General features: G+C 39.5%; 1 long non-coding RNA gene across 3 annotated transcripts in view; it reads right to left on the bottom strand.

Moving 5' to 3' along the window:
• The window catches only part of LOC141931277 (uncharacterized), a 146,422-nt gene that overhangs the window by 74,587 nt on the left and 44,511 nt on the right, over positions 1-27,324 (bottom strand). For 2 of the 3 annotated variants that reach the window (XR_012625538.1, XR_012625535.1), the window contains exons 1-2: positions 2,635-2,679; positions 1,829-2,015 (exon numbers count right to left, since the gene is read on the bottom strand). The exons of the other annotated variant lie outside the window; for it this stretch is intronic. This is a non-coding gene — a long non-coding RNA (uncharacterized LOC141931277). Of the gene's footprint in view, positions 1-1,828; positions 2,016-2,634; positions 2,680-27,324 lie in introns of those variants that run through there. 3 annotated transcript variants of the gene reach the window in all.

Genomic DNA, 27,324 nt, shown 5'->3' with positions numbered 1-27,324 from the left:
GTAGTAAGTACAAAATCAAACCCCAGCTTTAAATTAGATTATCATTAAAAATAAACAGAAATTAACACAACACTCCTACCATTGACTTTGGTGGGTACTGAGTTCATACAAAGATGGCATTACTATAGCCTAATTGGTACAAAATTTCATATGCTGTACTAAAGACTTAACTGTAGTTTATCATCACTAGACGTGCACAGACAGTTCCTTGAATGCCAAATCTCCTACTCAGTGGGCTACGCACAACAACAGCCAGACACGCTGTATAGTATCTAAGAAATCCTGATCATACTGTTGATTAAAATTCAAGCTAGCTTTCAAAATGCAGCTTTGAGACTGAAATGTCACTTATCAAGAAGAGAGGATCTGTAAAAACAGCAATGGGAAGATAAGGAGGGCAAGACTGGAAAGCAGAAAGGGTCTCCCAGTGACTCCCAGTGCTGGAATGACCACAGCCTGAACAATCCAAGATGGGTGACTTGATCATAAAAAGGGTGGTAAACAGGAAAAGATCGTGGAGGGAAAAAAATAAACATATAGGGCTCGAATAAGACTGATACAGAAATCTCATACACTAGTTGCTGTTACTAGTTAGTGTCTGTGTGACACATTCACACCATAGCAGGGTGGGTGGGGCTGTTTTTTGATCATTGCCTGATTGACGTTAATGACATTCTTCCAATGGATGTGGCTTTCCTCATACCACACCCAGGAGGGGTCAGAGGCACATTCCTCCTGAGTATTAATGTGAAAAAACATATTTTTAGTCAAGTTGTTAAATGATGCCAGGTGTTTGCTGTGGTTGCCTTAACTAGGCTAGCATAGTCAAAACTCAGCCTGCACTTCCCAGCAATATGTAACTCAGCTCTTGAGATTGTACCAGCTATCTGATTTTAATCCAAGTCAGCTACTAAATTGATTATACTCATCCCTATGATAATGCCTCCTATGCAGTGGAAGACAGCAACATCTGTGAGTGCGGACACAGGCCCAGCACAGTATTGTGAATCGCCGTGTTTATTTATGTTGCCTAGAAGCCCTGTTTACAGATCAGGAGTGTGTGTGACAGACATAAAACAAAACCATTGCACTTTCCATGGAAGGGTTATTTACCTCTGTTGCTTTTGTTCTGGCTGCCATGAAAACCCTCACTCCTGCCAGTGAAAAAAAGCACCAGAAATGGAAACAGGCATAAGTCCACTGCCTTAAATACAGCAGCATAAGATCTGAAGCAGTCACCCAGCCCAGACTATCAAAGCATTCTGCAAAGCTGAAACCATGTAACAAGCTAAACTCTGAGCCTCTGAGCCCAATTCCCAAGGCTGCTGAAAACCTCTAAGTAACAGCAAAAAAAGAACCATAGTCTCTTAAGAAGTCCATACAAATGCATTGCTTGCTTTGAAAGTGAAAGTCAACATTTTCAGATGTTGTATACCAAAATAAGAGGTCACACTGCCTTGCTGAACACTCAGCAGATCCCAGGAAAGCTAATGGCAACTGTTACAGCTCAGAATTCCTGAAAATCAGAATCTTTCTGTGTTAGGCCCCTAATTTTAGGAATTTCAGTTTATAAATAATTTATGCCACACCTAAGTTTAATAATGCCAATGAATCTAGCAAAATCAACGTGCTGAAGACTTCCAGAGACAGTTTCGTAACAGCTCTGTAGGACGTCTGTGAAACCTGTATGCCGTGGTATTCGTGCTAGCTCTGTAGCTATAACTGTGGCAAGGCTGATGTTTGCATGTTCTGTCCTGTTCTCTTTTCCACCCTTACAATCTCTCATTAGGATCAGTAACAACCCTATGGAAGCAAAACGCAGACTAGCCTGGATTGTTCCCATGTCTCCAAATGTGTGGTGCCGCAGAGGGCTGCAGGCGTCGGGGAGGAGGGATGCCTTTCTCTCTTCTCCCTTGTGCACGCTGAAGTGATGGCTTAGCCCACACCCCATCACAGCAAGACAGGCTGTCAGCTGATGAGGCATTGCGCCTCGGCCGAACCGATGTTCCTCACGCCTGCCAAAGGAAAGGTATGGGCACTTCTAATTAGACACAGGAAGTACCAAGTTCCATCCATGCAGACCTCAGCACAGACCACAGACCACTGTCATGCAGACCTCGAGTCTGAACTCATTTCACACTGACATGTACATCATTATGTATATATACAACTAGGAATCTTTCAGGTATAGAAATGCATTCAGGGTCTGAAAACCCGGCTAAGGGTGTGGATGCAGATCTATTTATAGCAAAATAAATATTTGTGTAAACATGTAGAGGAAAAGAAGGCAAATCTTTAAATTAATTAGAACACACTCCAAAAAAGTGAGATTAAATAGTGAAAATCTTTCATACAGATATTCTGGATTAATTTCCTATATAATATTTTCTAGAACAGAGATCTAAATCAGTCTTTTAACAGCCTGTCTACTTCCAAATTTTGCAAGAGCAATTTTTTTTTTTATTTTTTTCCATTTCCCTGGTGACCCAGTCACAATATGCATTTTCTCAGGATTACCACAGTGATTCCTTTGCGATGATGGTTCTATTCTGCACTTTATATTAAGGCTGAACATTGAGGCTCAGAATATTAATCATGAAAAGAAGAATAACAGAATAATCAGTGGTTGCTTACAGAGCAGTGAAGTTGCAGATCAACTGCTGAGGACAAATACCAGACGCAGAACAGGCTTCAGAAGAACAGAGTCCTGAAGTACTTAAACACAACACATTTCCCTCAACACCGCCCTTTGAGGTCACAGTCTTTTCTGAAACGAAATGTGTTCCATACAGAACACACTCGACATCTATGTCAGGGCTTTCCAGAGGAAAATGGGAAGGGGCAGAGGCTTCCACTGGGCAGTGGGGCTCTCACTGTAACCAGCCAACTTCACCATGCGACTAAAAACACAACTTCTGTGCTAATCAGTCCAATAAGCCACTGTATGCAATTTCAGCTACATCATATTAGTTGATCATGTTCAATCAATTAAACTAAAACTTAAAAGGTAACAGTGGGATTTTGTGTTCATGCAGATATTAAGGAGGGAAAACCAGATTTTATTATTATTTCTGTGCTAGCCGAATCTGCAGGCCAATGAGAGACTGGGGACCATAAAATGACATTTCTTGCACGCAGGCAGTACTAAAGAATTTCAGGCAGCTTTAGGGTGTAAAAGGACATGCCAACAGAAGAGAAAAGTAGAATAGCTGAGGGATTATTATCCACAGATTATAGCTAGGCAAAATGAAGCACAAAGAGTTAAGTATGTAGGAGCAGGATAGTCTATCTTTAAATGACCTATGATTTCTTATTTGTGTTCAAAGTGGTCTGGGTCTCAGAAGAACTTCTTATAGAACAGAACCAGACCATGGACTTGTCATGTCTTCAAATCATTTTTGTTGTATGGGCAGGAAAGACACAGCGCACTGAGCAGGTAACTCAGGAAGCCTGTGACCAGAGTGAGTTTCCAGCTCTTCTGACATACTCTAGAGTACCTGAACCACAGAGTATTTTCTCTTTGGGGTCCAGTCAGACAGACGGCTCTCTATTACAGCAATGTGATACATAAGACTGGAAACAGAAATAATTTATATCCAATCTATACTTCCTGAGCATGGCTTCTCCTGCACACCAAAAAGCTTTCATCTAACATCTTTGGTGGAGTCACTTACAAGCTACATTGACGACAGGATATTTGGGGGGTTTGTGAACTGCCTCTTCTCATTGCTTTGCAAATCTGAGTCAGTCACAGAAATAAGAGAGAGACAGGAAAAAATAGAAAGGGAGAAGTGGTTAAGGCATTCCTCTGTGACGCAAAAGGCAGTGATGTCAGAATTCGAGACCACAGACAACTCTGCCAAAATGAATGGGATTCCAGCAGGCTCCAGCTGGTCTCATGGTTTGTGCATTCTGCGTTGTTTCCTGGATACCAGCAATTCCCAGCTGTAAACTGAACAACCATTAACCCCTTCCCTGTTGCGGGTTTCCAGGCAGTCACTCACGGGGGGAAGTTTTTCCCTTGCTGGTGAAAGATTCCAATATTTCATAATCAGGCATCTTGTATGAATCAATGGCTAGTTTAAAAATAACCCTTTGACCCTAACCGTCTGGGAGAGCCATCAGAACAATGGAGAAGAGAAGCTTTTATACAAAGCAACATTTCTTATCTGATCCTTCAACTGCTTCCCTGTGCCCTTGAGATTCATTCCCATTTACCCATGAGACCTTTCTCACTTCTCCAGGATCTCATTTTTCCTTTCTACTTTTTTTTTCTTCTGTTTTCACCCTCCTCTTTCAAGCTCATTTTTTTCTTTCCTGTTTCTGGAATGAGAAGATGAGGCATGGCTTTAGCTCTGAACTTACACTGGGAATAGATCTGAAATCCTGGACCTGACATACAACTCCCAGAAATTTTTGTGAGGGAAAGCATCCAAATTCTTAATCTAGTGGCTGATTCCCTCCTGGCACAAACTGAAAACCTAATTTTGGATCTCAAACCCCTGAACTTCCCGAAAGTAAAAATCTAGGCATGGATTTTTTTGGCTGAACTAGCCCTCCCACTGCTGGGAGTGAACAAGGGTCTGAACTCAGGCCAGATGAAAATAATCAAACATTTGATTTATTAATCCGCTATTAATTAAATTGCATTTAAGCTGCATGGGCAGGTCCCACTGTTCTTCTCTCTGGACACTGACTGAAAGAATAGACAGCCAATGAAAAACACCACATAGACTGAGACATCAGAACAAATCTCATCAACTGAGTACTAGTCTTGAGAGCAAAAAGTATGAGTTACTTTGAAAATTGCTGTGCATTCAAGTAGTGAAAAGACACATACGACATCAGAACAAGTTAAAATGTAATGATTACATTTTTCAACAGGGAGAGTATATACTTGTCCAAAACCTAAACATTTAAAGTAACTCCCATTGAGAGCTAAATTCCATTTCTAGTCTGATCAGCACAAACTGCTGCTGCTGTCACACTGAGCCCACATACACTCTGATTAACTTATCTGACAAAGCATGTGGGACAGTGATTACCAATCAATAAGCACTACAGTCCTGCTTGAGACAGGCTCTTTGCACTACACCTTGTGCTGATGCAATGAAGGACAGGCTCTCCGGTCACCACTGCATGCACTATCAGGAGAGCCAACCTCACCTGCATCTTTCAAATTGGCTTAACTAGCTGAGAGTTTAAACAGAGCAAAAGTCCAGTTCTTTTTATTTCCTTTCTAAGTTTTGAGCTTTTAGGGTTCATACATTCAAATTTTTCTCTGCTAACATGAAAATAGATAGTTCTCATATGGCTGGAAGAATTCAACTTTAAGAAAAATAATAAAATATGAAATCTGGAAACGTTGATCCTGCAACCTCATCTTCCTTGGCATGTGGTTAGGCCACAGTACCAGTGGTCAGATCTCCATTCACAAAATGGGCCTCAGCCCCCAGCAGTGTATCACAGGACAACTTTTGTGGAAGCTGAGCACAAAGACAACTATTCTGGCAACGCTGGAGAGAGTGGTTCTGCCACTGCTCCCCATCTTTCATAAGCCTACGGCAGTCCAGCTCACAGTAAGGCTGCAATATAGTTAGACAGACTCACGTTTTCCTGTTTTAACCTGCAAAACATTATGCACTAGTCTATTTGATGAGAGTCAGCAGGCCTTATTCTGTAGAACTTTTTATTTCTTCCTGCACTACTACATAGAAGCATTATTTACCACAAACTCAAGTAGTGGGGAAATGTAATTCCAGTCCCTCAAGTCTTCTTTAGAAATAATAAAGGTGAATTTTCCTTCAGCAAGAGAGTGATACAAGAAAGAAGGTCAGTAAATTTAGCAAAATGAAAAGTGAAAAAGAATATGATTTCTGGCTATAAATACATGAAGAGGAAAATAGGAAAGGAAGGAAAATAACAGATTAAGCTATATATTATTGCTGGTGTACTAGCAAATAGGCATGAACTGACTACTAATAAACTAAGGCTGAAAATTAGAAAGCTCCCAACAAATTCAACAATCTGATTCTAGGGCTGTCAAACATGGGAGTAGCAGAGATCAAAACCCTAGCTTAAGAATAAAACTGTTAAGGCAACAAAAACAATTGTACAACGTACTTCTGAGAAGGCACTTGAGTCAGCATCCCAAGCAGTCCTTCATATGCTGATATTTCTGAAAGTTTCCCTTTTCTTTTTAGCTACTTTAGCAAAGCCTACAAGCATTTCACTTTCATTTCACTTGCAGTTAATGTTTTCATTTCTGAGACCAAAGAGGAAGAGGTTGTGTTGCAGTCCAGGGGCTAAGACATGAAACACTTGGCTGGTTGGGCTTCTATTCCCACCTCCTCAGTCTCTCAGTCACTAACTTCTTGCATGATCCTTGATCATTGTGCTTCCACCCATTTTGACTCAGTTTATACCAGGTCAGAGCTAAAAATAGATACATACCTTTATTATTTCTACTGTAGTAGTGCTGCAGTACCAAACACTATGTTTCATGTGGAATACAATGCCCATCCTCCAAAGTGTTTATTACTAGGTATATAATAAGCAAATATTGGGAGTAAACATAAGTCAAAAGGAGTTGATCCTTTGTGTGATGAAGCTGCCTTATTGGCTTTGAAAAGATCTTTGGGATCTTTGAATCCCAGAAAAGTGACACTACTAATACAGGTTAAAGTATCTCTACAGGGCCTAAAGATGCACATATGGCACTAATAGTAAACAAGTAGTATTAAATAAAAAACTATGATAATGCAAACAGTATAAAAGTCTGAATTGTAGAATTATAGAATAATTTAGGTTAGAAGAGACCTCAGGAGATTATCTAGTCCAACCCCCTTGCTCACAGCAGGCCAGCTCGAATCAAACTGAATAGAAAAGGTCTCCAACAAGGCAGTCATGCCAGAATAGGCCTTTTCAATTCTACCATTGCCAAAGAAAGTACAGTCCTGCATGGCCTCAGCAACTTCTGAGCCAAAGTTTCTGTGATATGCACTGTGATGTTCACACAGGCCTCTGGGTTTCCCAGCTTGGCAGAAATTAATTTCATTTGAGTCTTAAAATCATTGGTTGTCCTATGATAATTATCAACATGGAACCCCATAGGAAGATGCTGCAAAAGGCCAGTCAGATTAGTAGTATCAAGCTGCGTTAAAGAGCAGCCAGCCCAGCACACCATTATTAGTCACAGCAGAGATTAAACAAACCTGCTTGGCCTCTTTCCCCTTTGCTTTGTACTGATGTTCACAGATAAACCTATGCGGGAGAAGCTGGAAAGAACTGAATGTCCTGTGGGAGCTCTTATCAAGACCGGGGAGTGAACAGCGAATAACCACTCAGCAAGTCACCTTCTAAGTTTAAAAAGCAGCCTGTTGTTTTAAAGTATGTTAGTCATCAACAAATTGGCTGGAATGTTCTTCATTCCCTCAGTTCCCCCTCTCCAGTCTCCCTCTGCTGGGATTAGCTAGCTGGTTTTCCTTATGCTTTTTTATAGACAAGAACAGAAATCTTTTGCCTGTTTTTAGAATCTAGCTTGTGTCATCTTGTTTGGAAGGCTAATGTATGTTTGTTCTACCATATGTTTGTTCTTCCTCCTTTGAACTGTAAACTCTTGGGACAGGGACTTTTTCTCATCCAGTATTTGCCCAGCACCAGCACGACCATCTTCATCAGAGCCTCCCTCTGTTCCTGGCATGCAAACAGTGACTCCAAGCGATACGGTATTTGCTTCTGTGATTCTTCGCCACTGGAAATAGACTCAACTCCTGGCAGCTAGAGCCTCATCAGAAAAGACCACCATCAAGGTCAACCCAGGGTGGCTCAGGAGATGTCTGTCTGAGATGTGGGACAGAGTTCTCCTGACTGTGCCCTTCTCGCTACATTCTCACTTGTGCACAAGATGCAAAGATACATTTCCCAATATAACACAGTCATTTTTTTTTTCCACATCTCTGTTATTTACAAACAATAGTGCACATGATCTACACAGGATTGATTGAGACCTCACTTAAAATGTGGATTCAAAAATATAAACATAAATTTCTGGCATATAGCCAAGCTGACCACAAATAGCAAAACAGACCCTACCCACTGCACTGCCATTATTCCAGTAACAGTGATTCCAGTATCAGCTTTGTTATTCCCAGTTCATTCTGGCTTCAACTCCATAGCAGTAACGCATTCTAGCCTTCCTTTTTCTTTATAATTCCCTTCCCTTCTGACCTTCCAGTTCAAAGAAGAAGAAATTAAAGACTCATTTTTTCTGTATTCTATCAGGATGCCAGGATATCCTATATTGTTAGCAATTACTATTATTAATCATTTGTAATTTTAGAAGTACAGATGGTTTGCTTAGCAAGTACAAAACATGGAATTGGTTGGGGCAGTAGGAGGTAGATGCTTAGCAAACATGTCTACTCATAGTTCTTATCATGGTTCATTCTTCAGGGTAGCTTCTCATCAACACCGCAATCAGTGATTATTTTTTTTTTAGTTTGCCAATTTGGTTATAGCGTTTGACTCCAACTTGATCTCGGGACCAACTCCTCTTAGGGAAAATGCCACCACTGCCCTCTCCTGTCCTTTCCTTGTCTTCTGTTTTCATTCCTTCTTTTCCCAATTTTTCATTAACTCTGGACCTACAATCTTCCTATGGACGTGACACAGAAGAAATTTTTTGTGCCCTCTTCTTTGCCATATGTAGAAACCTTCAAGACACAAATTGTCTCTTTTCTGTATTTGTTTGTAGGGCACACAGCACAAGAGTCTTGCCAGGGGCACTGACTACCAACGTAATGAATGTAACATCCACTCCTGTGGCTATAGCATAAACTGCACAGCTTTCCAGCTCTCACTTCTTACTACTGTTGAAATAAGTTCAATGATATAAAATTGGCAGCATTAGGTTGTTGTTTTTCTGGCATTTCATATCAATATCTACTTCTGAAAACCTATTTACTAGAGTGTGGAAGAACTTTGGGCAAGCCTGTGTACTTCATGGAGCAAGAAGAGCATTCTAAGAGTGAAGACAAGTTTTGGGTAGCATCCCCTCTCCCACTGATCCTTGAAGATTTAGGTCTGTGCTGCATACAGATTAGTTTTGCTGAGAAATTTAACAAGTTATGAAATCTGCAATAGATACTGATAGCACAAAAATCTGAAAAATCATAGGCTAAATATGCTATGAAATCAGAGGTCAATGAGCAAGCAAGAATATAGGCAGTGATCGTAAACACAGCTAAGCACACAAACAGCTGATTCCTTGCATGGACAAAATGCCTTAGCTATAAAAAATCTGGGAATCAAATATAAAACTAGGCAGAGCTGTACATACGTACTACAGAGCATGTGCTATGCCTGCCCAGTGGCTGCTCTGGTGAAGGATAACCCTAAAAGTATAGAAGTCTCAGACTCAAAACTTTGTGAAGAGAGAAGTTGTTACACAGAGACAGACTATTTGGAATAATTAGGAAAATATTAATCAGACATAATATGACCAGAGCCTCATTTTGTCCTGCATAAAAAGGAGAGACAGAATTTTAGTCTAGCCTTCTCCAAAATAGTTGAGAAATAACAGATTCCACATTCCACGACTATGACATTGGCCGATAAAACACAAGATATGGATGTGAAGAATGTATGTAAAGATATGTTCTGCCTGTGAAAGGCTGGGAAAAATCAGGTAAATGTTACTTCATGCTAGAACCAACTGGAGGTCAAGACATACTCTAAACATCACACACTTCAGGAAGTCATTTCACCTGAAACGTACAAATGTAATTAAACAATAAGCTATTTATCTTTATTCCCAATTTCATAAGCAAGAGTTACTAAAGGGGAAAAAATGTTGAGAGACCATTTCTGACCACATTAACACCAAAGCTCAATACACAGGCAGACAGGAGAAGGTGGCTAAATTCCTAACTGTGTTTCTGGGAATGGGAAGGATTCAGAGCACTGCAGACAACATCTGGACATGATGTCCAGACATCTGGGCACAGTATTCATCACTACCATACTGGTTCAGTTCCTATCAGTGTGACTTACTGGCTAGAAATAGCCAGGAGTAGAAGAGAAAAGGTCAGTCCAGTGCACTTGAAGGATACTACCTCTGCTTTGTCAGGTACCTGGATCCCAAGTCTTTCTTCATCTGGAGTAGCAGGCGCTGGTAATGTCATGTACCCAATTCCAGCTATGAGGGGGCCATGCATCACCTAGTCATTAATAAGGACTCCAGGGGTAGCTGCAGTGAGGACAAGGACAAAAGCACAGGGAAATTAGAGATCTAAGTCCCTGGGGCTACAAAATATGTAAAAATACTTTCACATATAACAATAATAAGATGATACTACATTATGCAGCTGGACATCAACTTATCCTCTCTTTTATGGACTCAAAATAGGATTTTAAGTCAGAGAACAAGGAACAGAAATTTTTCCTTTTTTCTTAGGGAAACTTGGACATACCATAACAACATGAAAGTCCTTGTCAAAAGTAATGTAATATTTTGTGACATTTTAAAGAAAAAACATAGTTTGAAATGAGGCCACTGTGTGAACGGGCTCAGGCAGAGACAGAGCCGTATGATACAATCCTAAAAAGTCACCTCCTCTTAGCACATTGTTTTTATATTACTAGGTGATATGTGCAAAGTGAAGGGAACAGAACAGTGATTTTTTATATAAATCTTTGTGACTTGTCTCCCTCTTATCTGACATTTGTATCTTGTAACATCTCTGTCACATCTCAGATCTTGCCCTTTGCATATGGCAATTTAGCTGTTTGCATAATGAGGTAAAAACCTATCGTTTGGGGAAAAAAAGTAACATTTTAAATATAGAATCAGCCAAGAGTTGATTCTCCCCCTGCTTAATTCTTGTAGTGAGGCAGACAATGAAGTTACTAGTTCACCATAAACACCACTAAGATGTCAGAAGGCAGACAAACTCCTGTCCCATCGTGGGCCCGTGTAACAAAATCAAATTCTCCTTCAGTTGCAGAAGGTGATCAGCTTCACAGCATATCCTGAAACTCCCAGCCATGCAGCACATCAGCCTCCAGCCCAACAGAAGCTTCTCTGAAGTAGATTTATAGATCCAAAGGCTAAAAGAGCCAGAAGGGAGTATTATGGTCCCCTAATTTGACCTGAATACAAAGGTTGTAATTCTTCTTAAGCCTAAACTAACACGTGCATTCTTGAAAGATATTTAATCTCACTGTGAATGTTCAAAACTTGGTGAAGCCACTGCTGTCCCTGATAAACAACTACAATGTATAATTACCTTCACTGTTATTTGTCTTAAATATACTTTTTTGTTTTTACTTTTACTTCTAGCATGAAATCTTGTCATGTCTTTGTCTGCACATCTGAAACACCCTAACTATTACATGTCTTCCATTGCAAATATCTACCCAGGGTGGCCAAGTAATTTCTAAAATCCTTCTTTGAGATGAATTTGACTTCCAAAATTTGTTTACCAGCTACTGGATTGTTTTTGTCTTTTCAATCCCCCCTTTGGGATTTTTGCATCCTGCTTTGAGTAAGTGGACATCAGAACAAGACATTGTGTTTAAATAACAGCATTATTAACACAGAATCATTTTCATTTTTCTGGAGGTCTAATGGCTTTGTAAGCCATGAACAACTGTGTAACTTAAGGTGACAGCCTGGCTCTTCAGCCACTCTTGTTTCCTGATCCTGTGTGTTGAAATTATGTTGGTTTGTGGAGTTCCTTTTTTCTTCCCTTTTTTCTTCTCAGAATTTTTTTGTGTGCTATGAAAAGAAGCTCTTCATGAAAAATTAGAGGAGAACAATCTCCTTTGGCTTCTCTCCAGTTCCTGGAGGTAAAAGCATGACAAGCAGCGTTATACCATAAAACTGACAAATAATCTTTGCCAGATTTTTCCCAATTAGAGCCTATCAATCTTTACAATGAAGCCCTTTATTAGTCCATAAACAAAGTCCAATTATACCTCAAAAGGAGGGGCAGGTGCTTCTACATTCATAATATGAGCACTAGTAAGATGGAAGGGCTTTGTTTTTAACTGTCTTAACTCTTCGTAAGCCTCAGCTGTGTTGCAATAATAACTTAACTCTGGATAACTGACCAGAGAGTCACTGATGATCTCTGATGATACCCATCACCCAGAGGCACAGTATACGCAATCCCTTCTAGTGCAGTATTTTCAAAAGAGTTTCGGGCACCATATACAGTCAATATCCATGCAAAGAACAACTGAAACATCAATGGGGCAGTTAGAAAGTTCTGTTGCTACAGTCATCACCAAGCTCTTCATCCCATAGTTGACTCATTACTGCCTTCAGGGTAGATGTACCCTCAGAGATGTAGTCTCTACCCTCACTAATATAACAGTTCTGGATGCCATGGGAAGATCAGGGAAATGGACTTCAGAAAGTGGCCAGGCTCATGGCTTCCCCTAAAAAGCATCCCCTTTTTCTATTATTAAAGACAGACCATTGGACTGGCCCAGGAGGGTATTTCCTATGCTTGAATGTTCATATTCTGACGTTATTTATTAAACACAATCTATCCGGAGAGCTTTGTAACACAGTTGTCATATTTTATATGTAATATTTATTTCAGTGAAGATCGTTCCATCTTGAAATTATTTTGTTTGCTGGGGTTAAACCATGACAGATACATAGTCACAAAACTTTTTGTGACTATCTTCTTTTCTGTCATTGAACATGATTCACCGCTCTACTAGTACAGGCCATGATTCATTTGGTCTAAGTTTTTTATTATGAGTCTTATTTTAGCAACTTGGCTGTCCTTAATCCATTGGGATTAGATTTGATTACAGGACTAATACACTGGATAACTATAACCTGTCACATAAAACAACCATTCACCCTCATATTGGTGGTGGTGTATTTTATATCAGGTTATCGAAAAATTGCAGTGCATTTTTTCTTTGTGTTTTCTATGTGTCACATTGTGAAAGGAAACATTACACTGCACACGCTATTAAAATAAAAATCTTCTTTTTCTTCTTTATATTCAGAAAGAAAGTTACTTCACTGCAAGTGGAAAGTGTTCAGTGTTTCTAAGGTGCAAGGCCACAGGTTGATATTACATACATGAAAATCAAAATTTCTTGAGTTATTATGCGACTACAGCAGATTTGCGTGCTGGCCCTCTACATCTGGAACCACACATCTGGGAGACAAAATTAAAACCAGAAGTTAAGCAAGTTGCAGCTTCCCAGCTATGTAGCTAGAATTTCCAAAGTGACAGGATGTTGTGGTATCTCCCTAAAAGCTGTCCTCACCTTGCTGATGAATTACAGTTCCTGTAATTTTTGGCCACATGGCATCATGTGATCCCATGATGTCCAACAGTTTCACCAAGAGAATCACAGTAGGATAACCCAACTTGGCTTCTGGTGACTACAAAAAAGCTTGCTAATCACTGGTTTAGAATGTGCATGTCAAAACATCTACTACATGTGGCATTTGTGTGACTAGGTCTCTCCTTTTTAAGAAACTAAATGTAGATTTAAATGCACTGGGTACTTCATTGAGGCAAAGTAAAAGTGTCCTGAAGCAAAAATGAAATTGGAAATGTACAGTTATTCCCACTGATATGGTTGGATTTCTGTTCCCACTAGGCTAGTAAAAAGGAAGTGGTGAGATGCAGGCAGCTCATATGTTGCTCATAGACTCGTGGCAAGAGTTTACAGACATTATCAGAGACTACAGGACTCAGCATTCTTTTTCTCCTTTTTTTTAATGATAAAAACTAGAAGAGGAAAGGAAAGTGATAAATTGTGTGTTTGATTATTTACTTATCTTAGCAAGGGTCTAATAGCCTGGCTTACCTAGTACAGAATCTGACTGCTCAGGACAGTTTGTTATAAAAAATGGAGTTACTTAAGAGCTGCTACTCTAACCAACACACTGCTATAACTAACTAAGAAAGGTGTTACACTTCATTACAGGGCTCTGGGTTCTGTAAAAGAATTGGAGCAGCCTAGATTGCCTTTACCGGGAAGTTGCAGGAAGGGATGTCTGTACCGAAACGGGAATGGAACATCTCAATAGTTTCATAATTTTGACAGTCTACTTAGGAGCTTCAGCATTTTTACAACAGGACTTGGAAATATGGGCCACGGAGAGAGATGCCAGGTTAGAGTTAACTACAGTATTCCAGCTCTTAAAATTTCAAGCTTCTTAGATTTCATATTTTTTCTATAAACAATAGTGGTTTAGGAAGAAACGATGTAACCCAGCAGATCGCATACCAATGTGGAGTTTGAGAGAGATGTAGGTTTATGCCTGCTTCTACCACTGAGCACAACCGAACAGGTCTCTTGCCTCTCTAGCCCTGCTTCCTCTCCTAGTATTTTGGTAATAAAGCAGATGATTGTCTCTTACTCAGTTTTGAACAATGATGAACCGCCTGAGGACAGGTCCTGACTGAATCAGCTGTGGACTCACTGGCATCAGAGGACAAATTGGTAAGTTTAATACTATAGAGGTTTTGCTTTTCTTTATTGCTGGTAGCCCAGCAGAAGCAGCTGCTCTCCGCACAGCAATAGGCAGCGTACAAGTCGAGTGAGTTTATCCAAAACAAACAACGTTTTGTAATACAACATGCATAAGCTTCCCTTTCTCTTGCCTAATAAAGCAAGCATAAACTTGGTGAGGTTTCCCACTCTCACCAAAGCAAGGTGCTTATACTACAAAAGTTTTCATTTTGTACAGAATAATGGCAAGACAGTTAGGAAACTATTGGACTGAAGTGTTGTGTTCCCCTTCATGACGTGACGTGTACACTGCAGAGTGTCACAGAAGAGCCTGTAAATAATTCCTACAGGCTTCCATATGAAAACAGAATTTACAAAGAATCTTCTCATCCCCCCAGCCCTTCAGGCAAGAGTAAGGCATTATTCAGAGAGGAAGCATACCCATAAAACAGTCAAAGGATATTGGGTTTAATCCTGTTCATGCCATAAACACTCGGTGTGACTTCAGTTTGTTACAGACTTCTGTGACAGCCAGTATCTGATGTGTCCTTTGTGTGCTATTTTGCTTTAAAAAATAAGTGACTGGGTCTGAAGAAATCCTGTGGAGGGAGTAAGAAATTGCTTCTTCCCTTGAGGAACAATTGAGACTGGTCTGGGACAGAAGCTTTCAGACCAGAAGAAAGAACATGACAGACAAATGGGAGTGAGACAGCCACAGCAAGGAGCTACGAGCCTGCGGCTCAAATAGTGAGACTACTGAGAGAGACGATTGAGCAAGCACCCAGGGCTCAGGGTGATGGGAAGAGACTAGAGGAGCCACTGCCCCACACAGTGGGCAGGGGAACTTGTTTATAAGTTCTTTTTATTTCTAGTCTGTCTTAGCTAATTATTTGGAGTTTTCTTCATTTAAAAGGTTAAGTGTTTTAATTTCTATTCTAACACAACTTGGCTTTTTTGGATTTCTTTTGTTCTAGCTAGTCTGGGTCACTTGGTAATAAGTTCAAAAAAGTTGTCACAGTTTACAGAGTAACTCAAAGGACTCGCTAGTGTTTCAGCGATGTTTGAGTTCTACAGATGGAAGAGCCTGACTTTTCTGGCCTCTGCCTCTTTCTGGCAGGCATACAAACTCCGAACACTGTTCCTTAGAAGAAGTATTAGTTTGTGTCATGATCAGAGTCTTCAGTATTGATTTCCTTTCTCTGCAACTGTTGATTATTAGTGCTGGTTTCAATTACTAAGATGACATGAAAAAGTTGCAACAAATTTCTGACAGAACTGAGTCGAAGCTAGGATGAGGGTCTGTGCAGGCTTTTTTTAAAGCCTGCTGTCATTGCTCTTTTTTCCTTGCTCTTGAAGCTGACTGATAAACTTCCACTAAAATGGTTTGGAGCATCCCTTGGTGATAGAAGGCACCCTGTTGAAAAACCTACCATAACTTTGCACTCCAGTCATACAAAAAAAATAAAGCATTTGAAGACCAGATCTCCAGCTGATGTTAACAAGTATTTCTCCATGAATTTCAAGTAAATATGCATATTTAAACTAGCTTTGATTCTACAAGTGGAATTTCAGTTTAAGTGCCCATAGGAAGAAAAATCTAAATTCAGTCATTTTAGGTGAATGAGTATAGGCTAGAAGGAAAACTTTTCCAAATGCATAAAATCAGACACGCTCACTAAAGTAATTTGCAGCATATAATAGTGAACTGCAAAACAGTCGCACCAGTTTACATACGAAGATGTAACCTGAAGCATAAGATAGTTTGCAATAACAAAGAGTTGATATCATGCCTATGTCAATACTCCTAGAAGAGAAACAAATTGAAAGGAGATGCTGACAGCGGAAAGCAGAAAGTAGAGTTATTCAGAGGAAAAAGACAATTTGACAAGTTTTCACCACAGATGCCAATGCCAAAAGAGTCATCCCATATGAAATACTCAAAACAAGGAAAGGTCATCTCTTGGCTATCCAAGGATAGTATGTCATATGGAAAGAGCTTTGTTAGGACTAATGGTCAACCTCTATTACTGGATACTTCATTTCACTCAATTGCTGCTTCTTCTTTCTCCAGCTAGAATATCACTCTAGCTACTCACCCCAATAACCTTCTTACCCCAAAACTCCAACATGGAACAAACATGATTTCACTACAAAATAAAAATCACATTGTGATAAAAGAATTTTTTTTACATTCACTTGCTCTAAATAGTCAAAGAAACACATTTTGTTTTCCTAAGAGTTCATGAAAAGAAAATCCAAATGGATTTCAACATGGACAAAGATAATTTCTAATTAGAAGTAACTCAAAGGTTTCAGATAGCATGTAAGTGTTTACCATGTGCTTAAATCTCACTGAAGTGAATTATATATAAATGATTTTTAAAATAAAGCACATGATGTAGTGCTGCCTTGAGCAGCTAAGTATACACTTCGGTACTTTCCTGAATCAGGGCCACAGTCTGCAGGATTTTCTCTTTCATGGACTGATTCATAAAAGGCATGTACACGTAACTGAGCCCTCCCCACTGACATATCTGTCAGCAGTTATGAAAACCAGTGTGTAACACTTTAGAACACCTGGACAAATAATCTTTCATAGTAAAACCCTGCAACTGTTTTCGCTTTATACACCACATATGATTGTTTATTTTCTTTGGCACTGCCCGGATTAAAGTGGAATCTTGCTATAAACTGGGAGAACCTAGGCTAATTTTTTACTGAGAACTTTTGTGGATCCAGAACTGAACTAGCTTCATTGTTAAATTCTTCCAGAGCAGAGAATGTTTTGGTTTATGTCCTTTTAAATCACCATTGGAAGCTATATGGTTTCAGTTGGGATAGAGTTAATCTTCTTCCTAGTGGCTGGTATAGTGTTGTGTTTTGGATTTAGCATGAGAATAATGTTGATAACACACTGATGTTTTTAGTTGTTGGTAGGTAGTGTTTATACTAAGTCAAGGACTTTTCAGCTTCTCATGTCCTGGCAGCGAGAAGGCTGGAGGGGCACAAGAAGCTGGGAGGGGACACGGCCAGGACAGCTGACCCCAACTGGCCAAAGGGATATTCCATACCACAGGACATCATGCTCAGTACATAAACTAGGGGGAAAGCTGGCTGGGGGCCGCTGCTCGGGAACTGGCTGGGCACTGGTCAGCAACTGGTGAGCAATTGCATTGTGCATCACTTGTTTTCCATATTCTAATTCTATTATTATTATTATAATAACCATTATTATTATTTTATTCATTTTCTGTCCTATTAAACTGTCTTTATCTCAACCCACAAGTTTTACTTTTTTTTTCTGATTTTCTCCCCCATCCCGCTGGGGAGGGAGTGAGCGAGTAGCTTGTGGTGCTTAGTTGCCAACTGGGGTTAAACCATGTGATATATGCCATGGGTACTATGTGTTGCAGGAATTAGCAGAACCTAAAGTTACTGTCATTATTAGTCACTGCAGTGCTATTGCTCTGTCAAAATCCTGGTATAAATCAAGTGACAGATAGATTTAAAGAATTAATTTGGCTCCCTAGTTCATCTAACAAAAGACAGGAGTGAAGCTAGAAGTGCAATGTGTCTCACAAGTTTTATTAATTACAGAAGGCTAGGAAGAAGCATTGTGGAAGGTAATTAGGTTGCAAACTTCCTAGGCTGCAACTCTCTTTCACCACTTACGTAGTGCCAGAGACATCATACAGATCACACTGGACTGTAATTTTTACTGCCGTATTTTCCTTTAATATAGAAATATCTACATCTATTTCCTTTTCCATTTTAAATTCCACTATCTTATTCTGTCCTCACTGATTAAGCCTTGTATCTTAATAATATTCTTGATCTTGAGTCACTCCTTATTCAGTGCAGATTCTAAAGTTACCACTTACTATGCACTTACAATAAGACCAGGCCATGTTTGCTTTGGTAACTGGTATAGATTTTTTACTGTTGTACTTATGTACATAATAGCCTTTTCCTGTTTGCCTGAGCAAGTACGTGAGGGATCTAAAGAGCTGAATGGAAATAACTACTACACTAGCTGTTATGCATCCCTCAGAGAATGTTAGCCAAAAAATCACGGTAGCTGAATAGACACTGGACATCTCCCAGTCTGGGCCATGTGCCATGTCAGTTATTAAATCATGTGTGTTGAACCATCATTCAGTTGTTTTCAGGAAAAATTATGTAAGGTACAAAAATGCCACATGGCAATAAAGATTACATTCATCCCTTAGTTTGGCAGGGATGAGAGCTGCAAGTGACATATTAATATACTATGTTGGAAAATCCTGGTTTTCAGCCGAAAAAGATTGCAAAATCCTGAGTTCGGTACTGACTCAGGTTTTGAGCCAGCTATGGCAGGGAAGTCAGCATCCTTTAACAGATTAATGGATGCTATGCTTTGTGGCAGACTGGATTGCTGTATTTTCTGTTGGTGCTTACAGAGGAATTTAGGCTATCTTCTTCACACAGCTCTCAGTTGTACTCTGAGGATGAACTGTTTACTACTGTCATTCTGTGTGCACAATATAAGCCCTAGACAACATGGTCTAAGCTAAAACCTACATTTCTTCACTTTTACAAGGGAATTTTCTCACAAAGAGTTTGAATACTTGGTTATCTGACTCTTTCTGCGTGTGATAATGATACACTGAACTAACAGTGGAATAAATTCTTAACTGAGGCAGATGGACAGTTAAGCTACTTAATGTTTCTAAACAAATAAAACCATAGAAATTGCAAAGGACCTCTGGAGGTTATGTCGCCCAATCTCCTGCCCAAAGCAGGACTATCATCAGTGCTAGATCAAGTTGTCTGTGGTTTTGTCTGAGTCTTGAAAACCTCCAAGGATGAAGATATCACAACCTCTATAGGTAATCTGTTCCTGAGTACCCTCTTGGCGAAAAAGTTTTTCCCATATCCAGTTTGAACCTCCCAAGCTACAATTTGTGATCATTTCTCCTTCCTGTATGGCCTGCCACTACAGAAGAGTTTGCCTCTGTCATCTTCACAATTCCCTTTCAAATAGTTTTAAGCTGCTATGAGATTGCCCTCCTTATCCTCTTTGTCAGGTTCAGGTTTATATATAATGAATAGCTATAGGGATGCCATCTTAGTGTCTTTTTTGTCCTTTGTACAAACAATCAATATTTTTAATTCAAAATCTGAATGCAATGACGAAATAAAACATGTGTTTGTGGGATTAACATGTGAGCATCATGACGTATTGCCCCTAGGTACACATGTGGTCTGCATTGTAAAGCACGATCAGCAATTATAATCTAATCAGGCCTAACTCGGGTTTAGAGTAACAGGACACTTCCATTTGTTAAAATTATCTGTGAGAAATTTCAGCTTTGATAACAGCATTTTCCAATCATATCTAGCGTCTGTCCTAGGGAGACAGTGTACCCTTTTCACTTTACACATTCAGATCACTGTCTTGCAGTCAAACACAGTCAAAACCAGCAGGTTGAGTCTAGGTTGTCAGTGGCTTGTGTGATAGAGGCATCTCAAGTTCAATGTGCTCTACCTCTAAGAGCTTGAAATACAATGTCCTGAGCAAGCTAGGAAACCTTGAGCAGAAGCTAGACCTACTATGATCTCAAAGGCAAGCAAAAGTACTCCTCATCACACACAGAAGACCCCCAGTCAGATAGAATGATCCTGTGCAAGTGGTATGAATAAGGAGCAGCTCTTATTGTGCAAATTAAAGTTAGTGAATGCAACCACAGTAGGGGCTGTTATTTCTTTCTGTCTCTCAGTCTGAAGTATTTGGTAAACTGGATAGAGCCTGAGAGATTAGGAAGGCCATGAAAGCATTTCCCTTTTACAGCTAAACTTACTGGAAAGCATTTCTGTGTTCTTCACGTGTGCATGGTTCTTATAGGTAGGTTACTAAAAATCCCCCAATCCACCACACTTGCTTGATTTCCTTCAGTGCTTTTATTCACCAAAGTTTCACACTGAATGCTGACAAAGAACCATTAAAGACCACAGAAAAGATAAATCTTAACATCTGTAGCCCATTCACACAGCATAGAAAGAACTTCCCTTTCAATTGCACACGGGGACCATGTTAGATGGTATCAGATACAGTTATTCTATTTTACGCACACAGTTTAATAATGAAACTAACTCAAAGTTTACCTTATGCTTACAAGAAAAGGCTATTGTGTTATTAGCTCATCTGATGTATTTGAGTTTAAAAGACTGAACACTATGAATACACTATGTAATCAGGCACTATAAAATACCAGCAGGTTAAAGATTGCATGAAGAACTTCTTCACCAGCTGCTGTTTTCAAAACAAAAAGTATCATTTTTCTTGCAGAACACAGTGCAATAATCTCCTACTCTAGCTTTCTATGCAATCCATATACACCTCTTAGTTTTATAAAGTTCTTTTTCCAGTACAGCAAGCATTAGAGTGGGACTGCTAGAACATCGAGGGCTGGGTACTGGGTACTGGGTACTGGGTACCTTTGCCTTGCACACCGGTATGAAGATAGCATTAAAAATTCTAGCTCTTCAAATCTGCAAACAAAGAAATTACCTCAGGGGAATTCATCTGCATCCTTCCATGTCTTCACAAGCATCTTATCATGGAATTCATTACATTCCAGGTTTTTATACCACAAGTGACCTGAGATATTTAGAATATTTGAATCTTTATTCAGCAGCAGCACTATTAAATGTAGCAGCATAAAAAAATATGGCAGTCTCTGCATAGAAGTAAGAAGTCTACTGTAATTTCAAATGCACAGAAAAAATGGCTGTTAACGGTAGATACCAATTTCTCCACAGAAATATACTTCATGGCTCGTTTTCTGATTAGAGACTTCTTGTATTCCTTATTTTTTTTATTCAAGATGGAGGCAAAAATTGAAACCTTCTTGATTAACTGCAAAATAAGCATTGGATTAAATAAAACAAAATACTGTTTATTCTTTTCTCTTTTCTCAAACACCTTTAAATGTGGGCTTGATCCCCTTCCACAAAAGGGGATGCTGAGAATGCCTGACAGGTGCTTGAACCTGTTACTCCTTATTGCCTGTCTCCTTTGCCTGAGACCCACCTACACACATCCTCCCTGCCAGCAGGTGCATTAAAAAGGTGTGTCTGTGAGTCCCAGCCATTGCTGTAATTCAGTCCAAGCTTTATAGATGAAAATACCATCAGAGCAATGAAACAGCCAGTGCTGTCAGCACAGCAATTAAGCTGTCAGGATTCTGATGTCTACCGCTTTCTACATAATCATTAACTGTTTAGTTTCTTCCTTGAATAAAATCTAAATTTTACCGTGAACTGTAAAAACACTATAGGAAACTTTACTAGCCGAGATAAAATATTTTTAATTTCAAGGGACATTGCTTTCCCCTGACTGCAGTCTGTTGTTACCTGATTCACATTTCCTTTCTAAGATGGTATTCCATTTCCCCTGCAGTTTAACAGACAAGGATTCTTTAGGATCCTCCATACCAAACTTTTCAATCAAACTGCTTTCTGGTTTAGATTAGGGGAATAACAAAACAGGAGAAAACAAACAGATGTATATAAGGGTAAAGCATCAACTGAATATACATTTAACATGTTACCGTCATAAACCAAGGTTACAAGCCAGTCTTGGATCATAATCCATTTTATTAGATGCTTTACAAACAGATAAACAAAAAGTTTTCTGTCTCAAAAGGGTTTGTGACATAAAACAGAGTGTCCAGCATATGGCCTCTGTACGGCCCTCACAGGTAATTCATCTTTGGGAGAAGCTGTGGGTAGGAATTTCTCTGGCAGTGGCAGCCTCTTCCTAGCCACATAATTTTCCAGGTGCTTTCAGTCCTCAGCTGGAGGCAGGTGCACTCACTAAAAGCACACGTGTAGTGCAGTTGCCCTGTAAACACATGCCCAGTAAATTTGGCCCTTCAGACATATCACCTACTTAGTAAGTCTCCTGACCACAGGGAATGTCATGATAGAAAAGTCATGGGACAGAGCCTGGCTGATTAAGTACACAGATCCCTGAAAATCCCTGAGTTTTAGCTCCCCAGTGAGCTGAAGAGCTACGGCTAGAAGTATGGTAGCACGTAAGGGAACACTCTGATCATACTGAGGATAATGAAAGCAAAGGTGCAACCATCTGTTCTACAGTTGCTAAGAAGTCTGAAAAAGAAACATCCATTTTTGCTTTACATAAGAAACCCCTTAAATTTAAGAGTTGTGGGTTTTTTTCCTAAATATTTGGATCAAAATGTCCATTTAGAGATGGAATCTCAGTTCTGCAATTTTAAGTGATGCATACACAGCCAAAATGTGAGAGAAGGAGGCTGTGTAAGGAGAATAAAAGAACAGGAAGAGAGAACAAGAACATCCCATGCAACTGCATAATTATCATGAGATCAGGAAATTGAAAGGACTAGCAGTTCAGTCTTCTTGGAGAAGGGACATGGTGCTAGTTCCAATCAAAGTAATGTCTGGTAAAACAGTCTGCTCAGTATCAGGTAAAGTAGTAGGTACTTGCACTTGTATTTTATACATCCCAGCTGAGAAGTGGAATGAACGGATTGTACAGTACAGGGGAAGATAAACACACAAAAACAAACACTCCCCTCTTAACTCTCTCACTCTCTGTCAACTAAAAGGTTCCATGAAATGCTTCAGTCAGCATGCCATAAAGATAAATACACATTTTAAGCTAGAGTCTGATCCAACAAGATTTATACTAGTAAGTATTCATTATTACACTTCTGTAACGGATCAGGAGAGTGCCTTTCATTCTGGAAATATTTTACATCAAAAGGTGAAAGCACCAAAGCAGATCCTCAGCTAGAGTAAGAAAACATTGCTTCAGTGAAGTTAATAGAGCTATTCTACTTGACTGGTGGAAAATCTGGCCACAGCAAAGCTACAATTGAATAATAAGAAGACTATTTTTCTATAGAAGCTATGAGAGGACTGAGATCATTATCTTTTTCTAATAGATATAAACAATATTCAAGGATCCATTTGCAAAATGAAACAGGCTGATGAGCTACTCTGTGGAGGTAGAACTGACTTTATGTCTATGATCACTGACCTTCACTTCATGAAGTGCTGCTACTACCTTGAAATATATATATATATTGCTGTGTTTGGGGTTTAGCTGTAACTGATTGTAATCAGCTGAACAAGACGAAAACAGTATATAAGGTAAAACAGAGCCTGGAAATGAGGTAACAGGCAATAATGGCAGGCAAGTACAAAAATAGTTTGAAACTGAAAACCTCCTGCCAGACAAAATGAGTTAAAAAGGGGTTAAACAGCAAAGGAAATGTTGATAAGACTCATACCAAACCTGGGGGTGGAGGAAAACTGCTCAGCTCTTTGCTGCAGATTTTACTCCACAGTGTTACTCACAAACCTCCTGTCAAGGGCTCATTCTTAGAAAGCACAGAGAACAGCTAAAAAGTAAAGGACTAACAATATAATTGGGATCTAAGATTTGCTTTCACCTGAACTCCTTGCCCTCAAGTGAAATTCTGAAGAAAGCTACTATTTTCTGTATCATATGCTACGTAAAACATACTTTCCTGCTTGCAAACCTAGCCAGTTCTTTACATGGAGAGAAATATTTCCAGAGGTTCTGCCATTGTCCTGTGCCAGTGCTATCCATGTGCCAACAGGCTGAGTTCCTCGTGCATCCTTCACACTCTTCCCTACAACACATGCTCTGCCCTCCATATTCATGTGAGTCGCTACATCTTTCCTTTTAAGAAATGACATTGTTCAGATTTCTGTTTAAGCACCGGCTTGTCAAAAAAATGCAGATTAGAAGTACGCAGTCTCTCATAAAATCATTCCCATGGTAACATGGGGTTGCAGAAGTATGATGCTCTTCAAATCAGCCTCTTCTTCCCTGTTTCTGGATTGATTCAGGATCTGTTTTTACTCTTATCGCTTCCTGCATCCTATTATGTATGGTCCAACTGGCCTTCTGCTGGTTGTTCATATGATCTTTACAAAAAGATTAAGGTTTGCTGGTGGTGGAAGACCTTTCATCATTCTCTCTGGTCACACCTGTGTGGCCTTTCTGTCTGCTGCTATTTAGCAGACTGCCCCGCATGAGAAACAGAGAAACATACCTGCTTCTCTGACAATCTGCCTTTTGGTCCTGGTGCCTCCTGCCACTCCCAGTGCTCTTGTACTCTGAGAAAGGGATTCCTTCATGTCTGCTCTACTTTCATCATTAATCTCTTGGCTGTTGACTCAGCATTGTAGTTATCTCATTGAACATGGAGATCTGTTTCTAAATTCAGACTTTCCCTCTAGCTGTTTTCCTCCCTTAAAAACTCCTTTCCTCTTCTCAAATGCTGGCAAGAACTCCCAATAACTATTCTCTTTGATTTCATGCTGAGAATTTTCTAATGTTGCCTTGCAATCAAACTTATTGTTTGCACAGTCAAAGGCAATAGGTGTGTATGTCAACAACCATAAACTTCAGGTGATAACATCTTTTTATTATCACAGGTTTCTTATCAACACACAGTATTTGTCTACTGACCTCAAAACTGCTTTATTGTAAACCCCAGCAGTCAGTCGCATTTCTTCAGTCTGGTTTATGTTTATTGTGCTGCTGGGATTGCACTGCAGCTGGCTCTATAATTTAGCTTGACTTGCACTGGTCATTGATTAAAGAGCATAGCTGCAAACAAAGGAATCATACCACTGGCACCTTGTTTTGTGTTGTGCATTCACTGGCAAGGCCTTGGATTTGGTAAAACTGTTTTGCAGATAGCTGCTTTTTCATGGGAAATTCCTGGATTCTAGGTCATTTTGCCCGATGCTGCTTCATTTCAGGTGAGGCTGCTGTGGCACTGGGACATAATATGACATAATATGATGATTTTCCACACATTTTTCATTTCTGCTGATGAAACAGACATTAATTTTTCCACCTTCTAGCTATTTTCTATGGCACATGTGCTAGACCACAGCGGGATGCTACAGGATGAAGTCTTTAAAAGGTCCTGTGCTTCAGAGAGAGTGGAACATATATGACACCGAAACATAAGTATATTTGCAGTAGGAGCTAAATCCTGACTGCAGTAAGATTCATTGAGACCAAATCTTACACATGAAGTTGAAATATCTGTATCTAATCCTCTAAGGATGTGGCTGCAATTAAACATTAAGATCATCAACAGAACAGGAATCTGAAGCTAAACATTTGCAGCTCGTGGAGACAGAGAAGCTGAAACGTGGCTATAACTAAATGCAATGTCACTATTGGGGAACACTTGAAGAAGGCTGGAAATTGGCATGTGGCTGAAAACTGTAATTATAGTGTAAGCTACCTTTCATCAGCCGAATCACAGTGACCTGAGTGTGAACATTCTTACTCTGCCCCAAGTAAAATGCATTCACTGAAGCCATCATGATAGCACTGGGGGACCGCGGGTATTCTTTCTCTAGTTCAGTTAAGTAGGGTTTACTCTTTGTCTTAGTTTGAAGGTACGACCTTTCACTTACATACCAGTGCATTTAACCAGTCCTTAATGGATACCATGTCCTTTGCCCAGCATTAAGGAAGCCTCCATTCTGGCAAAGCCTCTTCTCCAATGAGAAAGGGATCAACCCGAATAATTAAAATTAAACAAACTATGATCACAATTAAATTTAAATAAGATGTCTTGTACCAAAATCACAAGCATCAATTTATCCTTGTTTGAACCAATACTAGGTAAACAATTAGAGCATTTTTGGGGGATGTGTGAAGAGGAAGAAAAATGAGAAACAAAACTGAAGAGGCTTTTTTACAACAACAATTTATAGGCACAAATTCCATTAATGAGAGCCATAGAAAGCCTCAAGGAAAGGCTAAGGCAAAACCAACAGGTCACAACAGAACGAGAAAAAATTCATAGAATGCAGTGTGTCTGGTCTGCCTTTTGATTACATTTGCTGTTCTTGTTGTTTGCATCAGCTTATTTTTAATTGCTGGTTGCTGTGTTACTGCGGCTTCAATGTCATTTCCCACAAACCAGGATCTCACCTAAAAGGCTTTTTAGCCAGGTGAAGCAGAAGGTATTCTATTATAGAAGACAGGAAAGGAACTATACAATTTTAAGGAAATGTTCTTTCAGTAATTAAAGACAAATTAAGTATAATTTGGGTGTATGTAAATGACATGTTACATTTATACATCTAAACTGTACGAACCCACATTATAATAAGAAAGCCATAGCAGAGATCAGGGCTTTAGAGTGTTGGGAACTGTGTGTGTATAGATATTTGTAGATACGCATGCAGACATGCATATATACGTATATCATACATATTTAAGCACATATCTGATGACACTTCAGAAACCTGTGCTACTTTTTATCCTTCCATGTTGACCTAAATGCTGCTTCACATTATAACAGTGCAAAGAGTTGATCATATTGAAATACAGGTAATTGAGAACAGAATATTGCTCTGAATCTCTGTTGCTTGTGATGGCTTTTAATACCACCCTAAAGAGAGTAAAGCAAAAAATTACACACTGCATCAGTATGTCTACTTATATCCTCTTCATTGTTACAGGTGAGTATTTTCAGGAGTGACAGGAATTATTGCAGTAATTGTCAAAAAGGTAAAAATGATACTCAGATTTCAGGCAATTACAAGAATGATGCAAAATCAGGAAATCAGTTTTGTTCAGCTTGTAGTTTTGATCTGTCTACCTTTTGATTTTTAAAATCCACCTCCTCATCCTTCCAAGTTTTGCATCACATTTCATATTGTCAGCTCCCAAATATGGAGGGAGACAATATTATTCTGCAGGTGCTTATTCATATTTCTGTCTACTTCTGAATC

The sequence above is a fragment of the Strix aluco genome, chromosome 17, assembly GCF_031877795.1.
Source record: "Strix aluco isolate bStrAlu1 chromosome 17, bStrAlu1.hap1, whole genome shotgun sequence".
NCBI classification, from domain to species: domain Eukaryota; kingdom Metazoa; phylum Chordata; class Aves; order Strigiformes; family Strigidae; genus Strix; species Strix aluco.
This window is presented reverse-complemented; position numbering and strand designations above follow the sequence as displayed.